The 19,912-nt window shown below is 39.3% G+C and overlaps 1 long non-coding RNA gene across 2 annotated transcripts in view; it reads right to left on the bottom strand.

Annotated features, from left to right (window-relative positions):
• Nucleotides 1–781, bottom strand: part of LOC119523743 — a 134,519-nt gene extending 133,738 nt beyond the window's left edge. The window contains exon 1 of one of the 2 annotated variants that reach the window (XR_005214661.1): nucleotides 695–781. This is a non-coding gene — a long non-coding RNA (uncharacterized LOC119523743). The remainder of the gene's footprint in view (nucleotides 1–694) is intronic. The other variant, XR_005214662.1, reaches the window with a different exon arrangement.
• Between the last annotated feature and the right edge of the window lie 19,131 nt (nucleotides 782–19,912).

Here is a 19,912-nt window from a genome sequence, read left to right as displayed (position 1 = left end):
CTTAAAATTTAGGAGAGGCATATATGCCAATAATACAAGAAAGTCAATAGAGACTAAATAGGCTATATGTGTAAGGTGAATTCGGAATTAGACAGCATCAAGGTTCTAAATTATTGTAATGATGTCTAGTAGCTATACTGAAGGTCTTCATTCATTCATTCATTTTGTTAATTCACCAAATAATTATCGATAGCCTACTACATGCCAGAAATTTTGCTGTCTATATGACAATTTTTGCAATAAAGAAGATAGACATGGATCCCGACCTCACAGAGTTTATAGTTCAATAAGGTGATTGACATATGAATTAGCAACTGTTCTGCCTTTGACAGGTCCCCAAATCCCCTACCATAGCAACCTTCCAGGGACCAATTCTGACCCCTCCAACACTCATCCTAATTGATTTTCTCCTCTTCATGCCCTTACTGGTACTCCTAATAAAGTCAACGAGGTTAGAATCATGTGTTCGTGTTTTTTTTAAGAGGAAAGGTCACCCTTCTCACTCTAAAATTCTCCACCTAGAGCCAAAGGAGCCCAGGAACCAAAAAAGGGAGGGCATGTGGGAAAGGGAACAGGGAAGTGCAGAGATTGGAAGGAGTATGGAATTTTCCACATACTGAAGGGATGAGGTAAAGGAGAGAGGTTCACTGAACGATCATGCCAATAAGCACCAAAAGAGATTGCATGAACCCACCTTTCCTGTCTTCTCCGGGGTCACTCTCAGTCAGATTCTTCTTGGGGCCTTTGGAGGCAAATTTCATATTAGGCATGGTCTTTATGTTAAATAAGAGAAAAAGAAAAAAAAAAATCAAAATTCCTGGAGACAGAAGTTAAGTGAAAGAAGAAAGAATTGACCATTACTGCAATAAAATGCAAGTAATAACCATTATAAATAGCAGCAGTAATATGAAGCAGAATAGGCCTCTGACATTCTTTAAAGCTTTTGGACATTCTGCCCACCCTTCTGGGCAAGAATCTGTTTGGTTCCTTGCTAACTTGACACTTAGATTTCTCACTATGCACAGCAACCTAGGGTGTGACTCTGGCTATGATAATGTATGACTCAAGCACACCCCTTGGCACATACTTTGCTCTCTTATCAGATGACCTACCTGACTTTGACAGCCTTCTCCACTTCAGAACAATTTGCAGGATAGAGGTTAAGTGTAACCAGACCTAATTCCTTTAATTCCCAAAGGCTCCCACACCAGCAATCTTGGGGTGATCCAGTGCCTTGCAATTCTCACATTTCTCTTATCTATGAGACTACTTTTCATGTTTCCTTTGATGCGACTTGAAAATAGACTGACATTGACCCCCAGTAGAACTGAAATCCCCATATATATCTTAACCTCTTCTTGTGTCAAATCCTGCAATTTCCCTTCCAAGACCTTTCTAAACCCCTCTTGAACATGAGAATTCTATTTATTTTAGCCACCCAGAACCCTCACTCATCTCAAGTAGAGTTTCCTGATCATTTTTTTTAAATTAAAACACCTTTTCTGAAAATTCAGCATGTATTACTTCTCATAGCTCAGTTTATAGCCAAGGGCTTCACCCCACTTATGTCAGGTTTCCACTATAAAGTTTAATTGGAGAATTTAGCAAATATATTGATAATCCAAGGAAGAGCTTGAAATTAAGAAACTAAAATGGTTTTCCCACCATTGTGGGCCATTCTCCCACCATCTACCTACCTCCAACTTTGGACTAGAAGGGAAAATGAATTAAGACCAAGGAACAGATCACAGTAAGAGAAGGGATACGAAGAAGGACGCTCAGAATCAGATCTGGCTCAAGAAGAGCCAAAACTTTCCCTCTGCTTTTTCCCACCCCTCTATTCAAGCACTGTTTCACATTGGACTTTTGATTGGAATGTACTATGTTGTCTTGAAAAGAGCATGAACATTCACTTTTGACCAACTTGTACTCTAACGTCAGATCTCTCACTTACTAGCTGCATGACTTCAGGCAAGTTACTTATCCTCTCTAAAACTGCTCATCTATAGAATGAGGGCAATGAGTGCTTCTTCATTGTAATGCTGTCAAAATTAAATGGGAATAAAGAGTCAAATATCTAGGAATAAACCTAACCAAGGATGTAAAGGATTTGTAAACAGCAAACTACAAAACATTGCTGAAAGACATCAAATAAGACCTGAATAAATGGAAAGACATTCCATATTCATGGATTAGAAGGCTAAATGTCATTAAGATATCAGTTCTACCCAGACTGATCTACAGATTCAATGCAATACCAATCAAAATTCCAACAGACTACTTTGCAGAAATGGAGAAGCTAATTATCAATTTAATCTTGAGGGCAAGGGGACTTTAACAGCCAAAAACATCCTGAAAAAGAAGAATGAAGTTAGAGGACTCACGCTTCCTGACTTTAAAGCATATTATAAAGCCACAGTGGTGAAAACAGCATGGTACTAGCATAAAGATAGACACATTGGTAAATGGAATCAAACTGAGAGCTCAGAAATAGACCCTCAGATCTATGGTCAACTGATTTTTGAAAAAGCTCCCAAGCTCACTCAACTGGGACAGAACAGTCTCTGCAATAAATGGTTTTGGGAGAACTGGATATCCATAATCAAAAGAATGAAAGAGGACCCCCACCTCATACCCTATTCAAAAATTAACTCAAAATGAATCAAAGACCTAAATATAAGAGCCAGGACCATAACATTCCTAGAAGAAAATGTAGGGAAACGTCTTCAAGATCTAGTGATAGGCAGTAGTTTCTTAGACTTTATACCCACAGCACAAGCCAATAGAAGGAAAATAAGAGACAAATGGGACCCCCTCAAAATCGAATACTGCAGTGCCTCAAAGGACACTGTAAAATGGTGAAAAGGCAGCTGACCAATGGGAGAAAATATTTGTAAATCACATATCTGGTAAGGGTTTGATATCTGGTGTATATAAAGAAATCGTACAACTCAACAATAAAAAGTCAAACAACCCATTTAAAAAATGGGTGAAGGACACGAATATAAATTTATCCAAAGAGGAAACACGGATGGCTAAGAGGCACATGAAGAGACGCTGAGATTCGCTAGCTATTATGGAAATGCAAATCACGTAACCCACAGTTACGTGAGATATCATCTCATAACTATTAGAATGGCTGCTATTAAACAAACAGGCAACTACAAGTGTTGGAGAGGATGTGGAGAAATTTGAACACTTATTCACTGCTGGTGGGAAAGTAAAATGGTATAGCCACTGTGGAGGATGGTTTGGTGGTTCCTCAGGAAGTTCAGTATAGAGTTGCCTTATGAACCAGGAATCCAGCTACTTGGGATATACCCAAAAGATCTGAAAGCAGGGATGCAAACAGACATTTGTACCTGATGTTCATAGCAGCATTATTCACAATTGTCAAAATATGGAAACCACCCAAGTGTCCATCAACAGATGAATGGATAAACAAAATGTGGTGTGTGTGTGTGTGTGTGTGTGTGTGTGTGTGTGTGTCTAAATATACGTATGTGTGTATACACACACAGACACACAGACACACGTGACGGTTAGGTTCATGTGTCAACTTAGCCAGGTGATAGTACCCAGGTGTCTGGTCAAACAAGCACTGGCCTAACCATTACTGCAAGGACATTCGTGGCTGGTTAATAAACCACAAGGCTGATTTATTAAATCATCAGTCAATTGACTGCAGCTGTGACTGATTACATCAATGAAGGGCGTGTCTTCCACAATGAGAGAATTCAATCAGCTGGATTTAATACAATCAGTTGAAGACTTTTAAGCGAACCAGATAGAGGACCTTCACTTCTTCAGCTAGCCAGCAAAGCATTTCCTGAGGAGTTCATCGAAGTTGTCAGTTCGTTTCCTGAGGAATTCATCAAACACGTTCATCGAAGTTGCCAGTTTGCTGCCTGAGGAATTCACTGAATGTCTTCATTGGAGTTGCCAGTCTGCTGCCTGCTCTACGGAATTTGGACTCATGTATACCCACAGTTACGTGAGACACTTTTATAAAATCTTATATTTATAGGTATCTCTTGTTGATTCTGTTTCCCTAGAGAACCCTAACCAATACAATATACGATGGAATATTATTCAGCAGTGAAGGAATGAGGTCCTGAAGCACATGACAACATGGATGGAACGTGAGGACATTAGGTTAAGTGAAATAAGTCAGACATAAAAGGACAAATATTTTATGATTCACTGATATGAACTAATTATAATGTGTAAACTAACAAACATAAAATTTAGAATACAGGGTACCAGGATATAGAATGAGGCTAAAGAATGGGGAGCAGTTGCTTAATATGCACAGAATGTTCAACTAGGTCGAACTTAAACATTTGGAAATAGATACAGGTGACAGTAGCATGTTACTTTGAGAATAACTAACAGTACTGAATGGTGTGTGAATGCAGTGAAAGGGGAAGTTTAGAATCATGTATGTCACCAGAAGGAAAGTTGGAGGTTAAAACATGGGAATGCATAACACAGTGGATCTTGTGGTGGACAATGTCTATGATTAACTGTACAAATATAAAAAAGTTATTTCATGAACTAGAGCACATGTACAATACTATTACAAGGAGTTAATAATAGAGGGGCATATGGGAAAAAATGTACCCATTGTAAACTATGGACTATAGTTAACAGCAATATTTTAATACTCTTTCATCAACAGTAACAAATGTACTACAGCAATCCTATGGGTCAACAGTATGGAGAGATAAGGAATATGGAAGGATTAGGGTTTTTTAAATTTTTATTTCTTTTCTGGAGTAATGTAAATGTTCTAAATTTGATCATGGGGCTGTATGCACAACTATGAGATGATACTGTGAACCAGTGATTTTATATACTTTGGATGGCTTCTATGCTGTGTGAATATATCCCAATAAAATTGCTTTAAAAAATTAAATGAGAAAAACCTGTAGAAAGCATCTGTCAAGGGAACATACATATGGCAGCTGCTTTCCACTACCACTGACCGACTGATTCAAAGAATATCAGCAAGGTAACTAATTAAGCATTCTACTGAAATGCCAAATTCCAAACCCAGTAAGACAACAGAATTTTTTCATATTTATCCAACATCTACCTTTTCGTGGAATACCTTTTCTCCACTGATAAAATCAAGTTCAAATAGGCTGGTCTTTAAAAAGTTGTCATCAACAGATATCTACTGATGGTTAATTATGTACCCAACACTCTACTAGTGCTACAGAGGAAGCCAAATCAATATAAAACACGGCATAAATGACAATGAGTTAATAATCTAGTTGGACCAAACTTCAAGTGGGTAGGCTGAGTGCTATCTAAACTACCTTTTAGATAGCAGTTCCCAAACCTGGAAGACTTTAAGACTGATCTGGTTTACATATTAAATATATTTTTTAGAAGGATGGGCTCCAGAAATCTGTATTTGTGACAAACTTCCGGGTAATCCTGATGTTCAGCCAGGTGTGAGACCCTGGCTTCTTTAAAAGATGCCTCATTGGGCTGGTAGACCAAGACTGAGGATCAGATGCTCCAAGATGCCATCCCCACACAGAATCTTTGAACAACTAGCAAAAGCTGGCAGAGCAGTCTTTCTCAGAATTCGGGAGAACAGTTAAAGGGCTGCAGTAACTGGGAAACTGCCAAATCAAGAAAACATAGCTTTGAAAAGCAGTAGGAAAAGCTTGTGGCACCCTTGCTGGCCTCTCCCCCATGCCCTCCCAGGGCAGTGTGGAGCCAGCTTATGTTCCCATTAGGGATCCCTGGCTGTGATCCAGAGGGAGCAGACTAACCCCTATGCACATACAGCAGTGCCTGTATATCTGCACCAGTCTATCAGGTAGTAGCCTGAAAAACTGAGCCAGGAAACACATCTCTGGCTTGCCTTCCCAAAACTGGCCCTGCAGGTAGAAGGAGATTGCATACAGCCAAAGTAAAATAAGGAACAATTATGTCAAAGTGGTTTGGGGTAAAGGATTACCTGCTTTAAGACATACAGCAGAGTATGCAGGAGGGGGAGAAAATCTACTTCACAGGGAGTAGAGGGGGCCTGAGAATTTCTATAAACAGGGAATTTCCTAAGTCCATAAACAAGTACAAGCCCAGGAAAAAATGAAGGTTCGGAAAAGATGGAGAGGACCCTGCACTTCACATTCACCTCGGGCTGATCTTGATAGGTGTGCTGGTTTGAATCTGTTATGTACCCCAATAAAAGACTATGTTCTTTTAATCCACTCTTGTGGGGCAGAGCTATTGTGGGTGGGACCTTATGATTACACTGCTTCCACTGAGATGTGACCCTGCCCATTGAAGGTGTGGTGGGTCTTAATCCTTTACTGGAGTCCTTTAAGAAAGATGAGAGAGATGAGAGAGATGAGAGATAGAGATAGAGATGGAGATGGAGATGGAGATGGAGATGGAGATGCAGATAGAGATAGAGACAGAGAAGAGATAGAGAGAGAGAAAGAAAGAGAGAGAGAGAGAGAGAGAGAGAGAGAGAGAGAGAGAGAGAGCAAGCTAGAGTGAGAGCAAGAGCAAGAGCTCAGAGAATCTGAGACAGACATTTTGGAGAGAAGTTAAGATAGGTAACCCAGAGTGTGCGCCCAAGAGAAGCAAGGAGGACCCACAGAAACAGAAAAGCTAAGATCTGCAATCCAGAGTTTGCCCCCAGGAGAAGCAAGAAGGACCCACAGAAACTGAGAGAAGCTAAGACATGTAATCCAGAGTTTGCCCCTGGGAAAAGCTAAGAGAGAAGCTAAGACAAGCCCAGAGACATTTTTGAGAAAGCAACAGAAACCAGAAGCTAAACTCAGAGAGGACCAACAGACTCTGGCCATATGCCTTCCAATGTGACAGAGGAATTCCAGATGCCATCTGCTTACCTCAGAGAAGGTCATCTTACTCTTGATGCCTTATTTGGGACATTTTAATGGTCTTAGAACTGTAAATTTGTGAACTAATAAACCCCCATTGTAAAAGTCAATCCATTTCCAGTATATCGCATTTTGGCAGCTTGAGCAAACCAGAACAATAAGAGAGTTAAACTCTGGTGGAGTACATCAGCCAATGCAGAGCCAATTTGCTAAGACTGTGAAAGGTGTTTGTTTGTTTGTTTGTTTGCATTAGGTTCTTTGTTTTTGTTATATCCTGGCACTCAAGGATGTAATTGTCTTATCACTGGCTGGATACAAACATAAGGAACAGACAGCTCAGGGACTAAATCCCAGAGTTAACACAAGAGATGATGGCCCATCCAAAGGAACAAGACAACAAATCCAGAAACTATCAATAAAGAAGACCAGACTTTGGACATACAGGACAAAGATGTTGTAAAAAATCATCCTCAGTTTGCTCAAGGAGATAAAGAAAACAGCGAGAAAGAACAAAAGGATATCAGGGAAACAAGAAATGAACAATGTAAGAATCTCAATAAAGAGACAGAAATTCTAAAAAGGAACAAAACAGAAATACTGGAGTTAAAGACATCAGTAACTGAAATTAAAAATTCCCTAGAGGATTTCAACAGCCAATTAGAGCTGGCCAAAGAAAGAATCAGTAAACTCAAAAGAAAAGACAACTGAAATGATTCATGCTGAGGAGAAGAAAGAAAAAGTCTAAGGGAACTGTGGGACACCATCAAGCTTACCAATATGCATATTTTGGGAGTCTCAGCAGGAGAGGAAAGAGACAAAGGGGCAGAAGGAATATTACAAAAAATAATGGCAGAAAACTTCCCAAATTTCATAAAAGACAAGAATACACAGATTCCAGAATCCCAACAAACCCCAAATAAAATAAATTCAAAAAGCACCATGCCCAGACAAATACTTGTCAAACTGTCAAACGCCAAGGACAAGGAGAGAGTTCTAGAAAGCAGATCATAATATACAAGGGCGTCCCAATGAGACTGTGTTGATTTCCCATCAGAAACCATGGAGGCAAGAAGGCAGTAAGATGAACTATTTAAAATACTGAAAGAAAACAGTTGCCAACCAAGAAATTTATATCCTGAGAGACTGTCTTTCAAAAATGAGGGGACTTCCGGAGAAGACAGCAGAGTAGGGAGCTCCAGGACTCAGTTCTCCCACCAAAACAACTATTAAATAGGCAGAAACTGTCTGAAACAACTATTTTGAAACCCCAGAAGCGAGAAGAACACTCCAGAGGCCAGAAGAACGCTTCCAGGGAAAAGCAGAAGGAAGAGTTCATCAATTATGGTAAAGAACTATAAACCGTTCTCTCCACATGGTAGATACCGATGTCCATCCCACAATCTCACAAGCTAGCCAGGGACTGGGCCCAGCTGCAGGGTCCAGTCCCTGGCTAGCCGCCGCTAACAGAAAGGGACATAAAAATCCCCTTCCCTAAGAACAGAACAGCAGTACGCATGGCCGATCGCTGATCACAGCTTTTGATTAGCGGATTTGGATTGCTGGGTCCCAGCTCTGAGGGTACCTATTGTTTCAACCTACCCTGGACAAAAGAGGTGACAGCCATGGTTTTAACCCCACCCTGGACAAAGGCAGTGGTAGCCACTATTTCAACCCTCCACAGAAGGGGCAGAGTGGGTAGAGATTTAAAGATGCTATGCTTCCTCAGGACTGTGGGAGAAAGTTAGCTGAAGGGCTGCATTTGTTAGGCAGGCCAGGAAAGCTCAGCTTTGGGGAGTCATCAGAGATGCTTTTTGGCACCCTTTCTGACCTCCTCCCACAGGATACTTTGAAGCTGGTCTATGCACCTTTCATGGGTCCCTGGCCTCTTTTGGCTGGGAAAGACTGAACCTGGAAAGTCCTCCCCAGGGTGACCCTCCTCCCAGAATTTGCCTTCAGGCAAAAGCTGTGTGAGACAACAAAAGAAATGTAAAAAGCTAAGGAGGCAGACTGTCTGGGACAAAGGCCTACTGGCTTCAGATACCCAGCAGAGGAAGGTTTGTCCCCTGGGAAATAGAAGGGACAACCAAACTCCTATAAATAGGGGAACTCAAAAACAACTAACAAGCAAAAGCCCAGGACAAGACAGAGGCCCACTAAGACAGGGAAACCTTGCACAATGTATTTGCCTTGGGCACACATTCATCAAGGGGGATTGAACTCTAGAAAATTGCTGTCTTATCATCAGCTGGTTACAAAACAAGGAAGCAGACATTCCAGGGAGTAAATCCCAGAATTAACATTTTAAAATATTAAAAAGTACAGTGTACATCAAAAGAGTACAAGACAAACAAGAAATAGGAAATGATGGCCCATCCAAAATAAGAGGATAAAAATACAGAAACCACCAATGAAGAATACAAGAATGTGGACATAACAAACAAAGCTTTTTTAAAAAATGATCTTCAGAATGCTTAAGAAGTTGAACCAAAGTACAGAGAAAGAATTACAGGATATCACAAAAACAATGAATGAACAATATGAGAATCTCAATTAAAAGATATAAATTTTTAAAAGGAACCAGACAGAACTATTGGAGTTGAAGACCACAAAAACTGAAATGAAAAATGCCCAGAAGGGTTTCAAGAGCAAAACAGAGTTATCAGAAGAAAGAATCAGTGAACATGAAGACAAGATACTTGAAATGAGTCAGGGTGAGGAGCACAAAGAAAAGAGAAATATTAAAAGTGATAATATCCTAAGACAACTAGGGGACACCATCAAACACACCACTATACATGTTATGGGAGTCCCAGAAGGAGAACAAAGAGAGAAAGGGTCAGAAGGAACAGTCAAAGAAGTAATGACAGAGAACTTCTCAAACCTAGCAAAAGACATGAATATGCACATCCAAGAAGCTCAGAGAACACCAAATAAGATAAACATGAAGAAAAACACACCCCATCATATACTGATCACACTATCAAATGCAAAAGACAAGGAGAGAGTTCTGAAAGCTGCAAAAGAAAAGCAACATGTTACACACACAAGAGAATCCCAATAACACTGAGTGCCGATTTCTTATCAGAAACCATGGAGGCAAGAAGGCAAGGAGTTGAAATACTTAAAGTGCTGAAGGAAAACAACTACCAGCCAATAATTTTGTATCTGGTGAGACTCTCTTTCCAAAATGAGGGAAAGACTAAGATATTCTCAGAGAAAAAAAAAAAAAGCTGAGGGAGTACATTACCACTAGACCTGCCCTATAAGCCATGCTCAAGGGAATTCTTCAGACTGAAACCAAAGACCCTAGATAGTGGTTCAAAGCAGCATAAAGAAATAAAGACATGTGGTAAAGGTAACCATTTGGGTAATTATAAATACCAATATTATTGTATTGTATTATATGGCATATGACTCCACTTACTTCCTACAGATGCTAAAATGCAAATTCATAAAAAGCAATGATAAATCTAGGATTTTGGACATACAATGCACAAAGATGTAAGTGGTAACATACAAAAAAAATGGTGGGCCAAAAGAAGGGCATTTGAGAAGTATATGTGCATGCTACTAAAATTAAGTTGGTATCAAAACAAATATAATTGTGTTTATTTAGGATGTTAAATTTTAACCATATGGTAACAACAAGGAAAACAGATGAAAAATATAACCATATAGAAATGAGAAGGCACTCAATATGATACAAATAGGCTTTAAGAGAAGTGAGGGACAAAAAACATACAAGAATTACAAACGCTAAATAGCAAAATGGCAGGAGAAGGACCTGTATTAACAGTAGTGACTTCAAATGTAAATGGTTTTAACTCTCCAGTCAAAAGGCAGATATTGGCAGAATGGATTAAAAAAACCATGACCCAACTATACACTGTCACCAAGAGACTCACGTCAACATCAAAGATAAAAGTAGGTTGACAGAGGGGCAGGGCAAGATGGCGGAGTGGTGAGGTCTGGATTTTAGTTACTCCTCTGGGGGAGTTGGTAGAAAGCCAGGAACTGCGTGGCCTGGACACCGCAGAGAAACTTGAGTTTGGATATACTTCACACAACACTCACAAACACATAGAGCAGCTAAGATCAGCAAAATCTATAAGTTCTTGTGGGCAGGGGGACCATGCCCCTCCTTGCCAGGCACAATCCCGAGGGAAGAGGAGCCGTCAGTGCTGGGAACCAGGAGGGAGAAGTACAGTTGCAACACGGACTAACCAACTCAGACTGCTGTTCAAAAACTCCAGTCACAGACAGACTTGAGACCAGGCACCGGAGAATATGGGAGCAGTCAGCCTGGCGGAAAGGAGATAGGGCTAGCAAAAACAACAGAAAAATAAAAACCAAAAATAAAAACAGAGACTTTTTGGAGGTAGGGTGAACATAATACAGAGAAGGGCTAGGCTCAAACAGAATCAGGCACATATGCAAATCCAGGGAGCCAGGGCACTTCTCTGAAAAGGCCGGTTTTCTCTGCTTTCTTGATTGCTCCTTAATCACCCTCAACTCCTTGTCTTTTAGCATTTCGGTAGCCCATCAGAACTGCAAGGACTGTAAATAGTCCACACTGGTTTTTTTTTTTTAATTTTTTTTTAATTTTTTGAATACTGTTCTAAGAAGCCCATTACAGAAAGTCTCAAAGACTTGCAATTTGGGCCCAGGCAAGACCAGAGCTAAGATAGCTCTGAGAGACAAAGCAATGAGTCTAGTGGCGGAGAAAATTCACTAAACACCTTAACTTCCCAAGAAAAGGGTGGCTTGGCCCAGCTCCAGTGGCAGCCCTCCTTCTGGGAACTCAGACCCCAGGAGCTGGAATTCAGAAACCAGCTTCAGTCAACAATGCCCCCAACAGGGTCAGGGTCGCAAGGAGAACTAAAGGCACCACACCTCCTTACACTGGTGGGGGTACAGGCTAGCAAGCACCACCTGCTGGATAGGAGAGGAAAAGCACTGAGTCTAGAGGCCTCACAGGAGTATCTTAAGGAAACTCAATACCTTCCTCCTGAGACCTGGGCCTCTCTGGACTGGGAAACCTGACTGGGGTTGACCATATCTGAGGAGACCATCACACAAAAAGGCTACATAGGGGCAGGGCAAGAAACAGAAAAACAAGAGGTGAAAAACCCCAATCAACTAAATAGAACCTAGGTTAGAGGTGTAGAATAAGCTGAATTAAACACCAGAGGTTAGAGAACAAAGCCAACTAACAAGAAAACCCTATGTAAAAGAGAGAAAACAAGCTCCAGAATAAACTAATCAAGAAAGTCAGATGCCTAGACAGCTCAAGATAACAAGCCATTCTAGGAAACAAGAAAATATGGACCAGCCAAAGGAACAAACTAATCGTTCAACTGAGATACAGCAGTTGAGACAACTATTGCTAAATCAATTCAAAGAACTAAAGGAAGAACTAATTAAAGCCATTCAAACAAATCTCCTAAATCAATTCAAAAATCAAGTCAATGAACTGAAGGAAGATATAGCAAAAGAGATGAAGGATATAAGGAAGACACTGGGTGACCATAAAGAAAAATTCATAAACTAGAAAAAACAAATGGCAGAACTTTTGAGAATGAAGGGCATAATGGAGGAGATGAAAAAGACAGTGGAGGGATACAACAGTATATTTAAACAGGCTGAAGAAAGGATCAGTGAACTGGAAGACCAGACATTTGAATTCATACACTCAAAAGAACAGATGGTGAAAAGAATGGAAAAACATGAGCAGTGTCTCAGGGAGGTGAGTGACAACATGAAGCACACAAATATACATGTTATGGGTGTCCCAGAGGGAGAAGACAAGGGAAAGGGGGAAGAAAGAATGATAGAAGAAATAATCACTGAAAATTTCCCAACTCTTATGAAAGAGAAAATTAGAGATTCAGGAAGTACAGAGCACCTCAAACAGAATAGATCCCAATAGACCTACTCTAAGGCACTTACTAATCAGATTGTCCAATGTCAAAGACAAAGAGAGAATTCTGAAAGCAGCAAGAGAAAAGCAATCCATCACATATAAGGGAAGCTCGATAAGACTACGTACTGATTTTGCAGAAACCATAGAGGTGAGAAGACAGTGGTATGATATATTTAAGATACTGAAAGAGAAGAACTGCCAACCAAAGATTCCTATATACAGCAAAAATGTCCTTCAAAAAAAGAGATGAAAGTATTTTCAGACAAGCAGACACTGAGAGAGTTTGTGAATAAGAGACAGGTGCTACAAGAAATACTAAAGGGAGTACTACAGGCTGATAGGAAAATACAGGAGAGAGAGGATTGGAGAAGAGTGTAGAAATGAAGATTATCAGGAAGGGTAAAAAGAGAAGGAGGAAAAAATAAGACATGACATATAAAATCCAAAAGACAAATGGTAGAAGAAAGTACTGCCCTTACAGTAATAACACTAAATGTTAATGGATAAACTTCCCCAATATAAAGACACAGACTGGCAGAATGGATTAAAAAACAGGACCCATCTACATGCTGTCTACAAGAAATTCACTTTAGACACAAAGACAAAAATAGGCTGAAAGTGAAAGGTTGGAAAAAGATATTTCATGCAAACAACAACCAGAAAAAAAGTGGGAGTAGCTATATTGATATCAGACAAAGTAGATTTCAAAAGCAAAACAATTAAAAGAGACAAAGAAGGACACTATATATTCATAAAAGGGTCAATTCATCAAGAAAATATAACAATCATAAATATTTATGCATCAAGCCAGAGTGCCCCAAAATTCATGAGGCAAACACTGAGAACACTGAAAGGAGAAGTAGATAACTCCACAGTAATAGTTCGAGACTTCAACACACAGCTCTCATCAACGGATAGAACATCTAGACAGAGCAGCAATAAGGAAACAGAGATGTTGAATTGCATGATAAATGAACTAGACTAGACAGACATTTATAAACCATTACACCCCACAACAGCAGGATACACGTTTTTCTCAAGTGGTCATGGAACATTCTCTAGGATAAACCACATGTTGGGTCACAAAGCAAGTCTCAACAAATTTAAAAATATTCATATAAAAAAAAACACTCAGATCATAACAGAATGAAGTTGGAAATAAATAACAGGTAGACGACTGTAAAATTCACAAATATATGGAGTCCAAGCAACACACTCTTAGAAAACCAGTGGGTGAAGGAAGAAATTACAAGAGAAATTAGTAAATACCTCGAGGCAAATAACAATGAAAACACAATATATCAAAACTCATGGGATGTAGCAAAGGCAGTGCTGAGAGGGAAATTTATTGCCCTAAACGCCTATATTAAAAGAGAAGAGAGAGCAAAAATTGAGGAATTAACTGTCCACCTGGAGGAACTAGAGAAAGAACAGCAAACTAACCCCAAAGCAAACAGAAGGAAAGAAATAACAAAGATTAGAGCAGAAATAAATGAAACTGAGAACAGGAAAACAATAGAGAGAATCAACAAAACCAGAAGCTGGTTCTTTGAGAAAATCAACAAAATTGATGGACCCCTAGGTAGACTAAAAAAAAAATAGAGAGAGAGAGAGAGAGAGAGAGAGAGAGAGAGAGAGAGAGAGAGAGAGAGAGAGAGAGAGAGAGAGAGAGAAAGCGAGAGAGACAGAGAGCAGATGCAAATAAATGCAATCAGAAATGGGAAAGGTAACATAACTACTGACCCTGCAGAAATAAATGAGATAAAGAGAATATACTATGAGCAACTATATGCTAATAAACTGGACAACTTCCATGAAATGGACAACTTCCTAGAGAAGCATAAACAACCTATACTGACCCAAGAAGAAATAGAGGACCTCAACAAACCAATCACAAGCAAAGAGACTGAATCAGTCATCAAAAAGCTCCCAAAAAAGAAAAGCCCAGGACCAGATGGCTTCACATGTGAATTCTACCAAGCATTCAAGAAAGAATTAATACCAATCCTGCTCAAACTCTTCAAAAAAATTGAACAGGAGGGTAAACTACCCAACTCATTCTATGAAGCCAACATCACCCTACTATCAAAATCAGACGAAGATACTACAAAAAAAGAAAATTATAGACCAATCTCTTTAATGATTATAGATGCAGAAATCCTCAACAAAATACTCACAAATTGAATCCAGCAGCACATTAAAAGAATTATATACCACGACCAAGTGGTGTTTATTTCAGGTATGCAACACTGGTTCAACACAAGAAAATCAATGTAATACACCACATCAATAAATCAAAGGAGAAGAAAGACATGATCATCTTGATTGATGCAGAAAAGGCATCTGACAGAATTCAACATTCTTTCTTGATGAAAACACTTCAAAGGATAGGAATAGAAGGGAATTTTCTCAATATGATATAGGCAATATATGAAAAACCCACAGCTAACATCGTACTCAATGGGGAGAGACTGAAAGCTTTCCCCCTAAGATCAGGAACAAGACAGGGATGCCTTCTCTCACCATTGTTAGTCAACATTGTGCTCGAAGTTATAATTGTGCTCTAAGTGCTAGAGCAATTAGGCAAGAAAAAGAAATAAAAGGCATCCGAATTGGAAAGGAAGGAGTAAAACTTTTACTGCTTGCAGATGACATGATTCTATATGTACAAAGTTCAGAAAAGTCTACAGTAAAGCTATTAGAGCAGATCAATGAATTACAGCAAAGTGGCAGGGTACAAGATCAACACACAAAAGTCTGTAGTGTTCTCACATGCACGTAATGTACAACAAGAGGAAGAAATAAAAAAAATTCCATTTACAATAACAACCAAAAGAATCAAGTATTTAGGAATAAACTTAACGAAGGCCATAAAAGACCTCTACAAAGAAAGCTACAAGACACTTGTAAAAGAAATCAAACAGGACATAAAAAAATGGAAGAACACACCATGTTCAGGGATTGGAAAACTAAATATAATTAAGATGTCAACTCTACCTAAACTGATTTATAGATTTAATGCAATACCAATTAAAATCCCAACAACTTACTTTGCAGGAACAGACCAACCAATAACCAAATTTATTTGGAAGGGCAAGGTATCCCGAATAGCCAAAAATATCATGAGAAAGAGGAACGAAGTGGGAGGTCTCATACTACCTGACTTTGAAGCATATTACAAAGCTACAGTGTTCAAAAGAGCATGGTACTGGCATAAGGACAGAGACACCAACCAATGGAATCAAATTGACTGTTCAGAAATAGACTCTTGCATCTATTGCTGTATGATGGTACCACAGGCAATTGATTGTACACTTTGGATCTTTGGATATTTGCATGGTATGTGAACAATCTCAATTAAAAAAATAGATAAAAAAACAAAACCAAAAAACAAAAATGAGATATCATCTCACACCCACCAGAATGGCCACTATCAAAAAAAACAGAAAATTACAAGTACTGGAGAGGACGTGGAGAAACAGGCACACTTATTCATTGTTTGTGGGAATGTAGAATGGTGCAACCACTCTGAAAGACAGTGTGGCGGTTTCTCAAGAAGCTCAGTATAGATTTGTCATATGACCCAGCAATTCTATTGCTAGGTATATACTAAAAGGAACTGAAAGTTAAGACACAAAGGGACATTTGTAAACCAATATTTATTGTGGCATTATTCACGATTGCGAAGAGATGGAGGCAGCCCAAATGTCCATCGACAGAAGAGTGGATAAACAAACTGTGGTATATACACATGATGGAATATGATGCAGCTATAAGACAGAACAAAGACATTGAACATATAATAACATGGATGAACCATGAGGACATTATATTGAGTGAAATTAGCCAGAAACAAAAGGACAATTACTGTATGGTCTCCCTAATATGAACTAACATTAATGGGCAAACGTTGAGAGTTAAAAGCTGATAACACAGGCTACCAGGAGATTGAAAGATGGTAGAGATTGGGCATTTGATACTGAAGGACTACAGAATGTTCAGGAGGATTGACTGTATAGATCCAGAAATATATAACGTAATACTGTGTGATGGTAGCACAATATTGTAAGTACACTGAACAAAGATGTCTGTGAGTAAAGCTGAAAGAAGTGGGATAGGAGAATGTATGACACCAGAGGTAAAGATAGATGATAAAGACTGGGACCGTACAACTCAGCAAAAACTGGAGTGGCCAATGACTGTTACTAAATGTACAAATATAAAAATGTTTTCACATGTGGGAGAAGAAATGAATGTCAACCATGCAGAGTGTTGAAAAAGGGATGGTATTTGGGAAAAAACATCATCAAAGCAAACTGGAGTCCATGGTCAACAGTAACATTGTAATATGCTTCCATTAAATGTAACAAAGGCAATATACCAAAGCTAAATGTGTATGAGAGGGGGATATAAGAGATTGATATGGGATTCTTGGTAGTGGTGTTTTTTTCTGTCCTAACTATTATATTGTATTGTATGACATTTTATTTTTCTTTTTATTATCTTTTTTCATTATTTGCACAAAAAAACACTTTTTCATAGTAATCAATACGTTCAAGTGCTGACTGTGGTGATAAATGTACAACTATATGATGATACCGTGAACAAATGACTGTATAATGTGGATAATTGTATGGTATGTGAATATATCTTTATAAAATTATAGGAAAAAATATAAATAGGGGTTAAAGTGTTGGAGAAACTATGGAGAGAGGGATGTACTTATTTACTGTTGATGAGGAGGCAGAATGGTGTAGCCTTTCTGGAGGTCAGTGTGCTGGTTCCACAAGAAGCTAAGTATGTGGGGGCCATGAGGTCCTGCAACCTCATTATAGGGTATGTACTTGGAAGATCTGAGAGCAGGGACATGAATGGACATTTGCACACTGGTTTTCATGGAGGCAGTATTCATGATTTGCAATGGGTGGAGGTGGCCTAAGGGTACACTGACTGAGGAACAGAATGGTGAACTGTGGAGTATGCATACAATGGAATATTGAGCAACTTTGAGAAGGAGTGAAGCTGTGAGACACTCAACAAAGGAATGGATCCTGTAGACAGCATTTTGAGTGAAGTACGCCAGAAACAAAGGTAAACACAAAATGCCTCTCCAGTATGGACTGCCTCCATCCCTTGGCAATCATGAATAATGCCACAATAAATATCGGTTTACAAATGTCCCTTTGTGCCTGAGTTTGTGTAAACTCAGAATTGAATCTTAAGAGCAGAGCCTAACAGGGAAATGATTATTGTAATGGTCCCTAGATTGTAAGCTCTTACAGCAGTCACATCTATTCCTGAATTGTAATGGCTATCTCCAAACTCTGAGATGCTGATCCCTTTGTGTATAACCTGATTGGTCTCTGGAACATTGGGTGTCTGTGTGACACCTGAAACTAGAGCTCGGCAGATAAGAATGTCAGCATTAACGTATATGGCAACTGTTTTTTGAAAAAAAAGTGGAAAAAGATCCCAGACTTCAATTAGAGATATAAATGAAGCAGATCTGGTTAAAACTAGGGCAAATTGGGCCAAAGGGTAAAGGTTGAACTGACTGTGTATTCAAACTTTCAACTTTTCCTTGAGACCAAGGGAAGAGATGTTTATGTGGTGCAGGATCTATATTTTCTAAACAATAGAACTTCTACAGTCAGTTTGTTCAAACACCACAATTACATGGAACTTTGAATAGGAAGTGAGATACGGTAGGTTTGTACAGATTAGTGTGAAATAGTGACAAATCCCAAAGTAATTTGGGCAGAGAATGAAAATACATGTGCAGGGCCTGCCTGAGGAGCTGGGGGAAAATGTGAAAGTGTTGGGCTTCCTCACCTGGATTGTTGCTGATGTTCTCACAAACATTTAGGACTGACGGCTCAGTATGCCAAGCCCTCTCTCTTGGGACTTGCCCTCATGAGGCTTGTTGCTGCAAAGGAGAGGGTAAACCTGCTTATAATTGTGCCTAAGAGTATCCCTCAAGTGCCTCTTTGTTGCTCAATGTGGCCTTCTCTCTCTCTCTAATTAAGCCAACGCCAGTGATCTCACTGCCCTTCCCCCTACGTGGGGCCTTACTCCCAGGGGTGTAAATCTCCCTGGCAATGCAGGATATGACTCCCAGGTATGAATCTGGACCTGGCATCATGGGATTGAGAACATCTTCTTGACCAAAAGGGGGATGCGAAATGAAATGAAATAAAGCTTCAGTGGCTGAGAGATTTCAAATGGAGTCAAGACGTCACTCTGGTGGACATTCTTATGCACTATATAGATAACACTTTTTAGGTTTTAATGTATTGGAATAGCTAGAAGCAAATACCTGAAACTATCAAACTCCAACCCAGTAGCCTTGACTCTTGAAGATGATTGTATAACAATGTAGCTTACAAGGGGTGACAGCGTGATTGTTAAAACCTTGTGGATCGCACTCCCTTTATCCAGTGTATGGATGGAGGAGTAGAAAAATGGGGACAAGAACTAAATGAAAAATAGGGTGGGATGGGGAGGATGATTTAGGTGTTCCTTTTTAAATTTTTTTTATTCTTACTCTGATTCTTTCTGGTGTAAAGAAAATGTTCAAAAATAGATTGGGGTGATGAATACGTAACTATATGATGGTACTGTGAACAGTTGATTGCACACCATAGATGACTGTATGGTATGTGAATATATCTCAATAAAACTAAATTTTTTTAAAAAAGTAGGTTGACAATGAAAGGACGGAAAATATATATATATACCATGCAACTAGTAACCAAAAGAGAGCTGCTACACTGATATTGGATAAAATAGACTTTAAGTTAAAACCGTTAGGAGGACTAAGACAGTCATTACATGATAAGGGAACAATTCAACAGAAAGCCCCAAAAATATATGAAGCAAACACTGACAGATTTGAAGGGAGAAACTGATGGCTCTACATTAACAGTAGGAGACTTTAACACACAGCTCTCAATGATGGATATAACATCTAGTCAGAAGATTAACAAGGAAGTACAGGACTTGACGGATACGCTAAACCAGCTAGACCTAACACACATATACAGAACACTGCACCCAATGAACACAGAATACACATTCTTCTCAAGTGCACATGGATCATTCTCCAGGAAAGACCATATGT

The sequence above is a fragment of the Choloepus didactylus genome, chromosome X (assembly GCF_015220235.1).
Source record: "Choloepus didactylus isolate mChoDid1 chromosome X, mChoDid1.pri, whole genome shotgun sequence".
In the NCBI taxonomy this organism is placed as follows: domain Eukaryota; kingdom Metazoa; phylum Chordata; class Mammalia; order Pilosa; family Megalonychidae; genus Choloepus; species Choloepus didactylus.
This window is presented reverse-complemented; position numbering and strand designations above follow the sequence as displayed.